We start from the raw sequence: 16,152 nt of genomic DNA, 5'->3' as shown, positions 1-16,152 counted from the left end.
TCTATCTCTTTCTCCCTCTCCCTTCCTCTCTGAAATCAATAAAAAATAAATTAAAAAAACTATAAGTCTAAATATTATGTTAATACATCATACAATAGACTTCTATGTAGCCTTTACAGATAGTCATATGTCAAAAAAGGATAGGCGTATGTATGAATTTTTAACCTTTCATTATGGTAAATTGATATCAGTTGAAACATTTTTATATGACTTCAGTGATTGGCTACCTTTTGCTCCTCTGAGTTGGGCTACATTTTTTAGTGCCCTTTTTTTTCCCCCCTTGGCTCTTTGCCTAGTTTATACTCCGAGTTCCCTTCCCTCTTGCCTGATTTTCCTACTCCTTTTTAGTTCCTTGGTTTGGCTTGCCCAGTGGTAGATATAAACCACATGGAGAAAATAAATACTGATTAAGGAGAAGTTATCTCCTCTTCAAAAAAAAATCTTCCAGTTCTTTAAGTGTGGCTTTAGAAAATGGTTTCCCAGTTTTTCTGGTAACTTAGAGTACAGACCTGGGCTTGAATACAGAATCTGTGACTTGCTCGGTGTGTGACCTGTAGGCAGGTTATTTTGCTTCCTTGCTTCTATATTCTCAACAGTGAAATGGGAATAATGTTAACTCAGTTTTATCTCGAAGATTAAATGATAAAATATTTGTAATTCCTCAGCACTATCTGATTCACAGGAAAAACTTAATAAGATGGTTGCTGATGTTGCTCTTACAGCAAAAGATGAGATGCAGGCCAGACTTCATATTTCAAATACTGTTTCAATTTTTAAAATCCCGGTAAACATTGGTTTCTCAGTGTATAGTAAAAAAGACAAAAACCCCAAAACAAATCAACAAACATAAACATGGGGTGGAACTCAAAGAGTCATCTGATTTTTTATTAGTATTATAAACTTATCTATGGATGTAGCAGAAAGGGAATGGGGAAAGGATAATAGGGCAAGGGGAAAAGCCCTGGTATTATGAATGGATGGTTGCCTCGAGGCAATGTGAGGATGGGCAAGGGGGGGATTCTGAGTTGTACAGCTTTCCACACATTTTTAAATGAAGGTGAATATAAAGTTAGAAGTTGCAAGGTGATTTGAAATGGGCAAAAAAATCTTCCAGACATAGAAAGCATTTTTACAGTTTTCATTACATTCTCATAATGGACTCTGTGTTTTTGCTACTTTGTTTCAGAATTTTTGTTGTGAAATACTTTGGAAGTGTTAACACTTTATCATGTTATTAGTTTTACATAGTATTCCAAAAATGTTAACTGCGTTGTGAAAAATAATTTTGTTTCTTGGGCTTCATTTTTCTTTTCAGCATTTCTCTAGTGGTTATAATCATTGGGGATCCAGTTTATTATGCTGATGTTGCCACATAATCATCTTTCTTCTAATGTCTGGGGATCCCGACATGGAGATAAGTTGATAGGGCAGTCTTAGGCTGCTTTAGAACTTACTGTGCTCTGCTTTGCTCTTATATGCACTTCTGCTTCTTTTGTTCGGATAGTGCTGTTGCTCTGTGCCAGCAGTGGGAGGGTTGTGAGTGTTTTTTTCTCCAGAGGTGGAAGATTGGGGGGATCCAGTTGCTCTCAACCAGGCACGGCCTCTACAGCACAACTGCCGATGCTGACATCACACAGCCTTTGGCCACAAAGGAGAGCAGAGCCCCCCTTATCACCCAGGGATTGAGGCCATCGGGAGAGTACATCATTCTGTGCTCCTGTATTCAAAATAAATATGGAAGTATATTACAATAAGAACAGTAAGGCAGGGGCAGGTGTGTGGTAAGAGATCAACTAAAGGACTTGTATGCATGCATATAAACATAACCAGTAACACTGACAGTAGGGGGTGGTGAGGGCCTGTGCTTGGGGGGCGGGAGCGGGCGGGGAGAGGTCAGTGGATGGAGAAAAAGGAGATAAATGTAATACTTTCAACAATAAAGAATTTAAATTTAAAAAAAATGAAAAAGGTCTTGTAAGGGCCCAAAATAACAGTTACTTTAAATTTTTCACATGCTTGAGAAATTTAGTATGGTGGTTAATGGGGAAGGCTTATGAAGTTTGATTTTAGATGCATAAGACTAAATGGCCTTGGACTTTTTTTTTAAATTAAAAAATGGACCGCTTTTCCTGAGCACTGTAGATGCATATACTAATATTGCATGAGGCTGCACAGCCACCAACCCAAGCGGGTGGTGTTCCAATGGGGCCCCCACGATAGACTCCTCCTGGTGAGCAGCCTGCCCCATCCTGCACCTCTGTCAGTGAGGCATGCCACTGACCCCCTTGCTCCGTCTCCTAGCTCATTCTCAGGAGCACTTCGTTCCTTGTGGCCCAGTTGTGTCTCTAGCTCTAGGGAAATGGTAACACCTCTGAGTTCTGGGCAGATAACATTTAACACGTGTCTGCATTTAGGTTAGAATACCGGAGGTCAGTGTTCTGATAATCCAAGAGGATAATTGGGCGTGTGTCCACTGGCCTGGAGGAAAATTTGTATTCTTGTGGGTGGTAGTTTGAAAGCTTAGTGGTCTGTCTTCCTGACACTGTGTTATAAATCATGCCATTGTCTTAGTGCTTATTCTTCATCCACTTGGTTAGAAACGAGGTCAGTTATTTCTGGGGGGAAAAAATTGCTAATACTTAGACCAAGTTAAAAGACTGCTCTTACCCATAGATTTTTCTCAGACTTCTTGAATAAAATGAATGTTGGAGCACAAAGACAATGGAGATTGGGAGTTAGAAAGTAGGATGCATGAATTGAACAAAGCATCACCTCTCCAGATTTGAATTTGCAATTTCTAATTCTATTATTATGCACAGTAATGTCAGTTGTTAGAAAGTGAGATGGTAATCTCCCAGAAATGTAAGAACGTTCTAATTACTGTACTAATGCTAGAGAAAGTGGTCATGCAAGTCATCCTCAATAGTAAGTTGCTGGCATTTTATATGGACAGTATATACAGTAATTTAGTATATTTTACATTCATGAATAATCAGGACAGACTAATCTTGCATGCTTGCTTTCTAATTACTCTATTTTTAGCATTCCATCATTTCTCTTGCTACTGCAGGAAGCTAGAATGTCCTAACCGCAGTGCAGTGCCTGCACCCATGGCACAGTGGCCAGTGTGCCAGCCCCAGACAGCTCAGTTGCTTCTGCAGAGAAAGCAATCATCCTAACTGCCAGTAATGACAACCTTGTTGATTATACCAGCCAAGGACTATTACTAATCATGCAAAATGCTCATTTTTGCCTTACAAATATGTTTTTGTTCTTGGTAAACATGCATAATAGCAAAAAAATAATATAAAATAAAGATAATGCATCCTCATTAAAGCCTGAATTCTATAAAGAAAAGGCACAAAAAACTTCTCTATTTATAGATATTTTGTTTCCCTGAGCAACAGAAAATGCAGTTCTTATTTAAGCAGCAATGCCATGGAAAAATATAATCCTGCAGATGGTAACAGTCTCCATTTTTTTTCCTGGAAGTACCTCCAAGTCCAAGTCTATGGCTCACTTGAATCATGGAGTCCCTGAGAGCATGCATGAGATTAGATACATCTCCTGTATTGTCCCAGGGCACCCTGGACTGTGAACTGCTCTTGCCACTTTGGGGCCGGAACCTGTGCCAAACAAATGAAGCCTGTAGCAATGAAGCTGTGATTCCAGATTAGGTTCTATTTTTCTGCTGGCCTTCTCCATCCGAGTGAACTACCAGACCTGAAACCTGGTGTGCCCAAACAGCGCCTAGCATTGACCTTCCCCTTGTTTTTCCTAGTTTCATTCTGATATCAGACATAAAACCTTAACTCACCTTTGATTTGTCTCCTTCCCCTGCCCCTGTGTCTAGTCATTTACCAGGTCTTATTGACATTTTGTTTGACTTGTTTCTGAAACCTACAGTCTCAGTTCAATTCCCACTTCCATTTTTCCTCCTATCTGAACTTTTGGGATAAGCTCCAAGCAAGGCCTCCTGTCCCCTCTTTTTTCCAGTCAGCCTAACATGGTATAGCTCAAGAGATCTTCCTGAAATAAAGGTGATGTTGTCATTCTCCCAATCAGATATTTCCTTTGGAGCCCTGATGCCCATCAGACATCATACAGGGTCAAACTTCTTGGCCAAATCTGAGAGTCCAGCCATCCTTGCATTTCTTAGGATTTAACCATTAGCTCCCTTTAGGCCTCTGTCATTCACCCAAACCAGAATGATCATCATCTCTATTCATTCTTGCTGACTGTGCTCTTCACTCTGCCTCGAATCTTCTTCCCACTTCTTTACTCATGGGCTCGGACTTTGTACCCTTCAAGGCTCTGATCAGGTATTTCTTTCACAAAAGTGCTCCTGATCTCTAGCAACCCCCTTCCTCCTGCACACATGTGCATGTACACACCATTTCCCACATTATCTGTACCGCCTTTAATTACCTCAGGTGCTTTTTAACAGTGTGTTTATGGCCATATGTCATATTATTTACTTCTGAACTTCTTTGAAATCGGCATTAGCTTCTGATTCATTGCTCTGTTCTCCATGGTAGTAGGCATGTTGCCCCACACATAAATCAATAAAATGGATTCAGAGAACTTGATTTTTAATATTCCCACTTATCTGTGTTTTTTCCTCTGCAAAAGGCCTTTGATATTTGGTAATATTTATAAAACTGTAGGAAGTAATGATAAAAAAAACTAACCTTTGACCAGTTATAATAAAATTATTATTTTGTGATTTAACCAATTTTATGAGGATTTTGTGTTAACAGTTATTATGTTCTGTTTATAAGTGGGGAAAGATACTCTTCTTGTAATAGAGGTAGAATGTAGATATTTCTACCTTTTCATACTTTGTGATATCCATAAATCAATCTTATGTGTTAAGTGTATTTTTTATATTTTTAACAGGCTGTGGAAGTTTGTGTATTGGTGAAGAAGTTGTAAGGGTTGACCACTATAAGTGATTTCCATTCTTCTATTAATTGGAAAGGTTTCTCTAGAAGAACATTTTAGACTCCAATATTAGAGTGAAAGAAATTCAGAGATGTAGGTACCTAGGAGAGGGTATGGACCAACGGAAAGGTATTTATTTGTATTCTGAGCAGCTATGACAATCACTCCTTTAGGAGCTATCTCATCTTTCTTGTTAGCGGCTCTGTTTTGGACAGAATGGACACCAGAGGGTTATGACAGACCCCAAATCTCAATGCCCATCCTCCTTGCTTTTCCTCTGCTGCTTGGGGCTGCCTGTATATAAGAGCCATTTGGTAGAGCTGTTGCTTTGTTTGAGACTGAGAAGCTAGGAACATTTATCATAGCTGCTAGACCTGGGCAGAGATGGGTTTTAGGTTGAACTTGGCAGGGACAGCAAGCATCCTCCAACTCCCCAAGGGAGTCCTAGCTCACAGTACTCTGCCAACACTACCACCTGGGGCAGGTTTCCTGACTGCTGCGCCAGACTCCAGGGCCTCCTGAGCTGGGCCCTCAAGTGGGCTACTTCACTTCTGAGATGTGTGACCAAAATGGCTAACATCACCAATGAAAACGTTCACTTAATGAAACAAAACAACAACAAAAACGGCACGTTTATTGTTGCCACGCACCTCTGCCTGTTTGACCTTTCTGGGTATCCAGTGTGTCACTTAAAACGGATTGTTTTATTTCTGATTGCTACATGCCAGGTTGGTTTACGTGTTTCTCAGCGTGACACAGAGGCCGCAGGACTGAGAGCTGTGCTTAGTGCATCTTCACAGAGTCCTCCCTCTTGGCCCTACAGCCTCCCTGCTTGAGGTTCTCATGCAGCAGCTGCTTGCATATCCTGCTGACATCCTTCCGCAGCACATGTCCAGCCAACTGAGCTAATGGAGTGAATGTGCCTTCATCGGTGAACTAGCTGTGCTCCAGGACTTACCACTCCTGTCTTGCCCTCTGATGTTAGGTGTTTTGTCCAAGAGGCAGATTTAATTCAGTGAAGGCAGAACCAAGTTTCATTAGCTTTGTTAAAAGGTGCCTGATTATTATTTCAGTCTCTCCAAACTGTGTTGACTTTGATTCATTTTCATGCTATCTTCTCAGCACAAGGACAGCATCTGCTAGGTAAGGTTTTCTTGACTAACGCGGATTATGACCTTGATCTTTCCACTTACCTTTCGATCTTTAGTATCTTTAAGACTACAGGATCACTTGTAGGGTCACTCAGGGGCTTTCCCAAATACGCACTTCAGGAGCATGTTGTTGGCATTAGGCAGGTTCTGGACAATATTTGTAAAGCTTACAGTACTGTAAAGCTTATATTTAATCCTGCTTAAAGTCTCATTGAGGTTTTTCTGAAAGCTGAGAGCAATTAGTGAAATAAAATAGCATAAAATGGGAGCCATTTATATTTTACTTTATTTAACTACATTCATGATGAAGGATTGACCATCCATTTAAAAGACTACAGAAGCTTCAAGGTCTTAGGGAGTATGTAAGAGCCATCATATTTTAGGAACCGGGATAATCCAGGTTGACTGATGATGGAAACTTACCAGGTGTCTTGATGATGGTTTCTGGAGATAAGGTACTGGACACATTTGTGACCTCCAGGCCTGTTAAAACTCAGCGTGCTGCCTTTATAGCTTAGGGTTCATAAGAACTCTGATTCTAGTCTCTTCTGAGATTGATGTATCTTCCTAATCCTAGTGTGGGGGTTCTCCAAAGAGCTTTCATAGATGCTACCTGTCATCTTCAACCTAGTGCTCTATGCTGAAAGCCATAGTTTCAGTTGTCGCTCAAGTCCCTTTGTGCTTTAAAATTCTGTGATAGAATGCCTCACCTTCAGTTCCTACCTCTGCTCTTTCTCTGACATCTTACCTGTCTCCAAGTTCCATCTGGTCTGCAGTTGAAGTGTCTTCTCATCACCCCTCACCTTCAGCACTCTTCATTCTTCCTACTCACCTTCCAGGTGAGTCACTGCAGTTGCTTTTGGCTGAACTTCTACCACCACCGGACTTCTTTCCAGTCCCTTAGCCCAGCTAGTCTCATGTCGAACATTAAACCTGGTACCCTTAGAGAAATACCAAAATGCACTTGGTGCAGTGGGAGGCAATAGGTGGTCCACAAAGTAGGGTTAACCTCATGTGCTAATAGGTGCTGACGGTGATACAGAAAGTTTGTTTACATATGGTACAGCCTCTACAGTGTTAGAGGTGGTTTGGGGAAGAATAAAAGTAGGCATTCATAAAAGCAAAGAATAGTAAGTGCTCTCTGTTTTAAAATAAACTTTTGGCACAAGTCCTTGAGACTTTCTGCTCAGTGGTCTTCTATTTATATGTTTTGAGAATGCCATTGGAATTCTTGGTAAGAAGTGTTAAAGACTTGAGGCCTATTTTATACCTCTCTTAGCTTTGCTATTCACATCTGTTTTGCCTAAATCCAGTTTGACCTCTACTTGCTCATAGGAATTTTTCAATCTAATTAAAACTTTGAGCCAATACATGTGAAGGAATTGGAAAAGCTCCTAGAAGCAACATTTGTCAGATGATATAAGCAGTATCCAAGTTGTGATATACTTGCTATGCTTCTGATATTTCATAGGTGCATGTCAACTCATGTAGGAGATATGGTGAAAGGAATTTCAGTGCTTGCATTCATTTCATGTTTAATTTGTAGCTGATTCTTACACTTTAGCTGCAGATTCCCTTGATTGTCCTTTTACCTCTAATTTCATCCTCCTAGGATTCAAAAATATTGTGATAACTTATAAATAAACATTTTAATGGCCAATGAAAAGAATTTGGAACTAAAGCAAACCCTTTAGGGGCCCTGGTTGGTTGGGCATCATCCCATGCACCAAAAGGTTGCTGGTTCAATTCCCAGTTGGGGCTCATGTTAAGGTTGCAGGCTTGATCTCCAGTATAGGTTTGCAAGAGGTAGCTGATCAATGTTTCTCTCTCTCTCCCTCTCCCTTCCTCTCTCTCTAAAAATCAGTTTAAAAAACATATTTTTTTAAAAGTAAGCCCTGCAGATAGTTTTATAAAGTAAATTTCTGTAAAGTGACATTATATTCTCATATGTAATCTTTTATCAAATCACATTTCATGAGGATTATAATTTTTTAATATGTACTTTTGAAACTTCAGATTTTATATTTCTCACTGAAATATTCTGTTAAAATTTGTACAGTCCAAGTAATTTAGTGCCTCCTATTTTTTAAATGGAAATTTTAGCAGCTGGACAAAGCTTTACCATGTATTTACTTTGAACTATTTTTAATCCCAAGCCCAATAAATGACATTTTTAATTAATTACTGACAATCTCAAAGCATTATTCCTATAGTTAAGAAGAAATTATGATCTCTAACAATTTTATTACAAAATTTTCTATAAATATAAAGTAATCTTTATGTATGCAGTTATGAAGCACTTTGTTTTATTATATTACTTCTGATATGTTATTTTGGGAGAATGATTCTCAACCTTTAGTGTGTCTGGGAATCACCTGGAGGGGTTGTTAAGTGTGGAAAACACAGATCGCTGTGCCCGCCCCCGGGCATCTCTGACTCAGTAGGTTTGTGATGTTGCTGATGCTACTGGATCACACTCTTAGGACCACTGGTAAGGATTCTAGTAAATAGTGTTTTGTTTTGTTTTTATGATTTTCAAAATTAATGAGTTCAAGATACAATAGAACATAGAAAAGATAAGAAAGGTTTGCCGTAGCTTTTATGGTTCACAGAGTTATATTCAAGCTGCCTTTTAGCCATATTCCCTTTCTTGCTGTTCTCAGGATATTGCATTTTACTTATTTTAATTTAAATGTAGTGTTGACAGTATGATGGTATTACTTGATAAATGACCAAATGTACATTAACTAGTTTTTTAAAAATAATTCAAGAGGTGGTAAATGTAGCATTGCAATAACTATTATACTATTAATTTTGCAACTGTGTTAGAAACTAAATACAAATAGGTTTCTGAAAGTCCCTGATACGTAGTGGGCACTCAGTACATGTTGGGATGAGCAAATGAATGCACTAGTTGCCCATTTCCCCCCAAGCTAATAATGGAGTTACTCCTTAAAAATTTGGCTGATCTGACTTTGAATATCTGAGTGTTATCTGGTTAATCAACTTTATTTTTTTGCTTCTCGTACTTCTCTTCCTGATGTCTGGTTATCTCACTGATAATTTATTTTTTAATACTTCACTGATAATTTAGCCTTTCTACTAGAAAAAGTGGGAGACAAGTTAAACATAAAATTAAACCTTCACTTTTCTCTTACTTGTTATTAATATTTAATTATTTACTGGAACAGGTGGTATTAACTTTAAAAACTTCATATAAGCACTTTGGGGATGAGTTGGGTTCATAATTTAAACTGGTTTTATGACCTTCTAAATATATCTTTTTTTTTTTTTAATTAAATCTTTATTGTTCAGATTATTACATTTGTTCCTCTTTTTTTCCCCCCCATAACTCCCCTCCTCCCAGCTCCCGCCCCACCCTCCGCCCTCACACCCCACCCACTGTCCTCTTCCATAGGTGCACGATTTTTGTCCAGTCTCTTCCCGCATCTCCCACACCCCTTTCCCCCCCAAGAATAGTCAGTCCATTCCCTTTCTATGTCCCTGATTCTATTATGGTCACCAGATTATTTATTCACTTGATTCTTAGATTCACTTGTTGATAGATGCATATTTGTTGTTCATAATTTGTATCTTTACCTTTTTTTTTTCTTCTTCCTCTTCTTAAAGGATACCTTTCAGCATTTCATATAATACTGGTTTGGTGGTGATGAACTCCTTTAGCTTTTCCTTATCTGTGAAGCTCTTTATCTGACCTTCCGTTCTGAATGATAGCTTTGCTGGATAAAGTAATCTTGGTTGTAGGTTCTTGGTATTCATCACTTTGAATATTTCTTGCCATTCCCTTCTGGCCTGCAAAGTTTCTGTTGAGAAATCAGCTGACAGTCGTATGGGTATTCCCTTGTAGGTAACTGGGTTTCTTTCTCTTGCTGCTTTTAAGATTCTCTCTTTGTCTTTTGCTCTTGGCATTTTAATTATGATGTGTCTTGGTGTGGTCCTCTTTGGATTCCTTTTGTTTGGGGTTCTCTGCGCTTCCTGGACCTGTAGGTCTATTTCTTTCACCAGGTGGGGGAAGTTTTCTGTCATTATTTCTTTAAATAGGTTTTCAATATCTTGCTCTCTCTCATCCTCTGGCACCCCTATAATTCTGATGTTGGTGCGCTTGAAGCTGTCCCAGAGGCTCCTTACACTATCTTCATATTTTCGGATTCTTTTTTCATTTTGCTTTTCCAGTTGGGTGTTTTTTGCTTCTTCGCATTTCGAATCTTTGACTTGATTCTTGCTCTCCTCTGGTCTGCTGTTGGGAGTCTGTATAATATTCTTTATTTCAGTCAGTGTATGCTTAATTTCTAGTTGGTTCTTTATCACAACATCGAGGGTCTCATTAGATTTCTTGAGGATCTCACTACATTTATCGGCGGTCTCACCAGTCTTTTCGAGGGCCTTACTAAGTTTATCGGCAGCTTCTAGACAGTTCTTAAGAGACCTTAAAAATGTGGTTCTGAACTCAATATCCTCCATTGACAGTTTTGTCCTGTTTCTTTGTCTCCGCATTTTTTATGCTTTCTTGGTGCACCCCCTAGTGGTCTTTGTCCGCAGTCTTGTTGCCTTTAAGCCTTGATTGATGTCGGCAATACCGGGGTGATTTGACCTCCAGGCTAACTGGCTATGAGAGTCTGCTGTGTCTGTAGTGGGAGGGCTTCTGTGCTGGATCTCTAGGGCGGTGCTAATCTAGCGTTTGCCTGAGGCTATCCGGCAAATGGTTCTGTGCAGGGCTTGGGCGGGGCGGGTCCCCGGGGATCTACAGGGCGGGCGGAACAAGCAGTTATGGCGACTCTCAGTTCCTTCCCCAGGGGCTCTGCCTCTCAGAGCCCCAGCAATGGCTGCAACCCTCGGAGAGAAAGCTGCCTTCGAGTTCCGACCGAAGCCAGACAGTCCCGTTTCTCCCGTTTGAGTCTCGGTCCCCAGAGACTCGCCCGGATCTGGAGCTCAGAGTCTGAAACTCCCTCCCGATTGAAAACAACAACCGCGCCCTCCGCCGCCAGCCCGCTCCGCGCGCACACTCCGCACCTGAGTATTTCACTTCAGCACTGCGCCTCCTCTGAGTCTGGGTATGATATTCTCTTTCCTCCTAGTTGTAGAATTTCCACTCAGCCAGCCTTCCCGTGGTTCTGGATGATGCCGTTCTGTCCTTTAGTTATATCTCTGAAGTGGTTGTTTGAGGCAGCGATCTCCGGCGTTAACCTATGCTGCCATCTTGGTTCTGTCCCTAAATATATCTTTTTAAAAACTTAGCTAATCTGGAATATAAATGTATGACAAGTTAGATATTATTCTTACAAATCCACAGAAATTTCCAATTCTTTATTATTGCATTCTGACCAAATTTGTTTTAGGATTCTGTTGCTTTGATTGTGTGCTGCAATAGAAAGAACCCTGCTTAGTAGTTCAGTTTGTTCACTAAATTCCACATCACCAAGTAAAATAGAGACAGACACATACAGATAGAGAGCAGGCAGACAGCTCTGGTGGTGGTGGTGGTGGTGGTGGTGGTGGTGGGTTGTGTGTGGAGGGATTGAGCAAAAAAGAGAAAAAGAGAGAACTCATGGACATGGACAAAAGTGTGGTGATTGCATTGGGTATGGGGACGTGGAAGAGGGCATAAAAGGGATAAATGGTGATGGGAAAAAATATAAAATAAAAAAGAAAGAAGCCTACCTTGAGAACCAGCAGACCCATTAGCAAGACTGGGCAAGTTGTGTCCTGGCTCAGAGCCTCCAGTCCTCTCTATTTGTGTGATCCTTGATGTTAAATAATTTCCCTCAGGGAGCTTCCAGGCTGCTGTGGCTGAGGAGATTGAGGAAGGCCCAGGAGCAGTAGCTCCTGCTTTTACTGTTTTCGGTATTGGTGCTTCTCTCTATTTATTTAGAAAAAGAGGGTTAAGAACATAACTAATTTGGAAAAGTGCTTTAGATGAGCTTCAAGGTCCTTCCATTTCTAGAGTTCTGCGATGCTTGTTTTTATTAGTCCTCAAGTGTATGTTGTTACCACATAATCTAGCCACAAAAATGCTTAGACATGTGCTGGTGACCTCTGGCGTTTCTGACACAAGTGCTTCTTGACAAATCTTGTATTTGGTATGAGGGCTTCCTTAGCTTCTATGTTTAATACTGTTTGTTTTGTTATTATTTTTGAAATCTGCCCAAGAATCTACATCATTATCTCTTCACAATTTTTACTTGTCTGTTTTTAAAGTTTTAGTAAAACTTTATGAATTGGAGTGTTCTAAATCTCTGGAGAGACTAGAAAAGGAACATTGGAGTGGACCTTTTACCGATTTCCTCTGACCAAAGTGCTTATATGAAATGTTGCCAAGAAGTTTCTATAGATGTAATTTCACCTTGTACACTTTTAGGATGGGTGGGCCAGCCAACTGCTGGTTAAAATATTTTGTTTTTGACTAGGGAAGATAAATCAAAGGTGTTTAATAAAATAATGGCTAAGTTTGCTAAAACTACCATATTTAGTTTATGGTCATTCTTCAAGGTTGTATTCTCTTTAGAGGACATACTCTTGTGAGGTGTTGTCACATACTGTCTCATGAATAGCAGTCTGGAGTGGAGTGGCTTCCCTGTCAACATAAAGCCTGTTCCATCCAGCCATAGACCAGAAGAAGGAAATGCCTGGGAGGGGGGAGGCCTCCGACTGGTTCTTCTCCAGGGTAGGTAGGGGTGGGGGCGGGGGAGGGGGAATGTGTCGGCTGCAGCGGGAAGTTCCTCGTGCGCCCCCCAGAGCACCCCACTGAACCCCCAGGTATTGGGAATACTCAGGTGTCTGTGACGATCTAACAATTAGGGAAAAAAACGCTCGTCCCTGCTTTAAGTCGTTCTGTTGTTACCATGAACTTGCTATTTGGGGAGGGGCTTCTGGGACAAGCCAGAAAACCTGCTGGACAAATTCAAAAAGAGCTGCAGGGCGTAAGCACTGCAGGGCGGGCCCTGGAGAGAACGTGACTGTTTTATTCTTTTTTCTCTTTTGCTTTGAAGGCCAAGGTAACATGTCCAGCACTTGGATGTTTTCATATCCTATACCTCATTTATTTATCACAATCCATATATTTTATTTTGCAGTGCTGCGTATAGATTGATTTGTATCATAAATACCAATACATACTATAAATGATTGGTGCTATATTGCATACTAAGTTAGAATCCATTAGTTTGAGTCTGGAGAGAGACCTGTGTGTTTCTCAGTATTTTTTTCGTGACTGACCACTGTGAAGGTATGAAGATGAGTTTAGGCTGTTAATGGGAGTGGCTTTGTTGTGATGTAATTTCAGTAGCTGCTCATGGCAGCTGTTAGTTGAAAGTAAATTGAAAACTAGGTGGTTTAAATATCACAATGGTGAAGATCAGCAGAGGACTGTGAAACGGACTCAGCTATGGCAACATGAGACTACCCCAACTAACTCAGATGTGTTTCATTTGACACTCTCTCAGCTTGGTCCCTTGCTTAAATCGCTTCATTTGAAAAAACTCTCCTTTTGGGGGGAATGAATTGCAGGTCTTTAAAGAGGAACTGGTGTTTGGCTTCTTGGTTAGTTCAGTATTTTTCAGTTCTTTCGTGACCATCAGATTATTGAAGTTAACATTGACGTCTTCCTCAAATTTCTTTGGTTTCTCTCACAGAAATCAAAAGAGCAGAGGAAATATATTGTTAAGCAATTGGTAAGAAAGTGATGCTTGAGGCTTGAGGTCCGGAGGCTGTCTTGAATGTGGATTACTAGGACAAGCTCTCTAAATCTTTGTTGCCAGTTGAATGCTGTAGTGTAATGTGAGCCCAGAGCTCTCTCCTGGTGAGCTCTGTCCTCTATTGAAAACTTCCTGGAGCCATCCCCAATAATAGGCTTCCTCCACTTTGCTTATGATACTGGAGCACAGGGTGGGCGCTGCCTTTCTCCCTTAACAGGTACACCCAATTTTCTGCACCCAAAGAGCATTTTATACTTTAGACATCCCACATGAGACGTGAAAATAGAAATAAAGATGCCAGTCAAGGAAAGATAGAAACCACTGCATGTCCTGGGCAATTGCTAACTCCCACTGACAATTCTTGCATGAGTTTTGTGATAGTTTATAATCGATGTATAGGTAGATACTGTAGATCCAGATGCTCTCAGAGTAGTAGTTTCAGAAAGAGCAGAGAATTATTGAGCTTTAAAATGGGCAAATTAACCTTTCAGTGTCTTTTTCTATCATCTTCACCAAACATTAAATTAAATATCTTATTTATTATGGTGCCTATGATGTTCAAAATGATATATATTACTGTAATTCTTATGATTTGTGAGGGTACACACTTCCATGTGGACAGATGGTACTTTTGACACAGCCTTTATAATCCTAGTAGGCTGCTTGGGCATCAAAATTTAATATTTGCACTATTACCTTAATTGTAGAGAGATTCTGGGGTGGCTGTGGAAAGTCGTCCAACATGTGTTCTCTTTCTTTGCATTGCCAGAGCTCTAAATATTTATCAGTCATTACTTATTTATACTCTGTAATACCATACGTTATTGGTGAGTGTTCTACCTTTCAGAGGGCATTAGGTAGTTCTCTGCAGTATCTAAGAGAAATATGAACATGTCCCTATTAGTGAACTTCAAATCATAGTTTATGATAGTCAGATTAATAAAGGCAGGTCTCTCTATACCCCATACACCCCCTGTTCCCCAATTAAAATGACACAAAAAATGCATATAGGGCACAATATTTTAAACTCAAAGTATTTATTTTTGAGATTCAGTTATGTCACATCAATTTAGATTCTGATAGCTTATGAATTTGTAACCAATTCAGTTAGCTACACTTAAGTTATCTTGAAACTATGAGTAAATGAAGCATTAAGCAACAAAAAAAAGTAAAACAAAATTTTAAGAGTTGTAAACATAGTTAATCTTTGAGATATTTTACCACACTATTTTAGAACCACTGGATGCTGCTTTTGATCCGTTCATTAAATCAGGGCACAGATATATGCTTTTTATTAGCAATAATCAAAAACATATTGTTAAAATGTGGAATAATCCATTCCTTTCATTTTCCTGCCCACTTAATCTGACCAGGTGATGTTTCATTATATTTTGATGTTATCAAAATCAAGACTGATAACAGCTTTCTAATCATAATTCTGATTCTTTGGGTCTGATTAAAAGCAACAACAACATTTTAGTTACACACTAGATCTGCAGCTGATAATTTAGAAATACCAGTGTGACCACATGGTAACACAAATGTGTTACCTTCTGCTAATGGAATGTAGCTTCCTTGACTTGGGGTTATTTTCCTAAATTCTTCCTTTTAAGAAAGTCAAAACCCTCACCTGAAAAACAAGTTACCTAACTGGGAAGCTTGAGAATGAAATCTGGTCCCTTCTGACAGTTTTAGTGCCAGTGACTGAACAAAAGACTTCTGTAGGGAAAGTTTGCTCAGTGGTTCTTTGAATATGAGCCATCTAATATATTAAACATTTTTCAGTCAGCGCAGCAGTAGAGTGCCAGTCTCTGTTTTCAGCTGCTCGCATAGCAGAACCAGTTCTGGCAGCAGGCATTGTGTGAAATGCCCCAGCACACGTGTTCCACACCAAAGGAAATACAGCCGTAGACAGGAGTTCTGGTTTCAAGTAACTTCAGTCAAAATAGATGAGAGAATATTTTAAGGAGCAGATAAAGTGGGTGAAAATGAACATTGTGCATTGTTAAGACTTTTAACTAGATTAGTTGGGACTGGAGGAGTGAGTCATTCCCCAAAAAAGGGCAATTTCAGAACACATTGAGGAGTGCCTTCTTAAGGGTGAGACACGGAGTGTGTGTGTGTGTGTGTGTGTGGAAGGAAGGAGGTTTGGTGAAGCAGGAGACAGTGAGCCTGGTGCTACGCCTGCCTGTGGAGTTTGAAAGACAGGAGGGAGAGTGGCTGTGCCCAGGAAGTGGCAGGAGTGCGGGGCTTAGCTCTGGCAGGAGTGGCAGAGGGGCCCATTCCATTTCCCCAGCCTCAAACAGCCCATTGAAGACATGAAAATGGCACCGTAGGGAGGTTAT

General features: G+C 40.1%; 1 protein-coding gene and 1 non-coding gene across 5 annotated transcripts in view; one reads left to right on the top strand and one right to left on the bottom strand.

Annotated features, from left to right (window-relative positions):
• Nucleotides 1-16,152, top strand: part of PKP4 (plakophilin 4) — a 247,690-nt gene that overhangs the window by 48,623 nt on the left and 182,915 nt on the right. The window lies entirely within an intron of this gene.
• Nucleotides 12,975-13,035, bottom strand: LOC118662311. Its single transcript, XR_004969697.1, has one exon. It is a non-coding gene; the product is annotated as a U7 small nuclear RNA (small nuclear RNA).

This window comes from Myotis myotis, unplaced genomic scaffold, assembly GCF_014108235.1.
Source record: "Myotis myotis isolate mMyoMyo1 unplaced genomic scaffold, mMyoMyo1.p scaffold_m19_p_8, whole genome shotgun sequence".
Taxonomy (NCBI): domain Eukaryota; kingdom Metazoa; phylum Chordata; class Mammalia; order Chiroptera; family Vespertilionidae; genus Myotis; species Myotis myotis.
Note: the sequence above shows the minus strand (reverse complement) of the source record. Positions and strands in the feature narration are given on the sequence as shown.